Here is a 323-nt window from a genome sequence, read left to right as displayed (position 1 = left end):
TTTGGACAGCAAGGAGATCAAACCATTTAATCCTAAAGGAAATCAACCCTGAATATTCATTGGAAGAATTGATGCTGAAGCTCCAGTACTTTGGCCACCTGATGCAAAAAGTCGACCCATTCGAAAAGACCCTGACGCCGGGAAAATATTGAAGGCAAAAGGAGAAGCGGGCAACAGAGCATGAGATGGTTGGACGGCATCACTGACTCAATGGACATGAGTTTCAGAAAACTCTGGGAGATAGTGAAGGACAGGGGAGCCTAGCGTGCTGCAGTCCCTGGGGTCCTAAAGAGTCGGACACGACTTAGTGACTGAACAACTGA

The sequence above is a fragment of the Bison bison genome, unplaced genomic scaffold, assembly GCF_000754665.1.
Source record: "Bison bison bison isolate TAMUID 2011002044 unplaced genomic scaffold, Bison_UMD1.0 scf7180017864080, whole genome shotgun sequence".
Taxonomy (NCBI): Eukaryota; Metazoa; Chordata; class Mammalia; order Artiodactyla; family Bovidae; genus Bison; species Bison bison.
The sequence above is the reverse complement of the archived record's forward strand: the minus strand, read 5'-3'. Positions refer to the sequence as shown.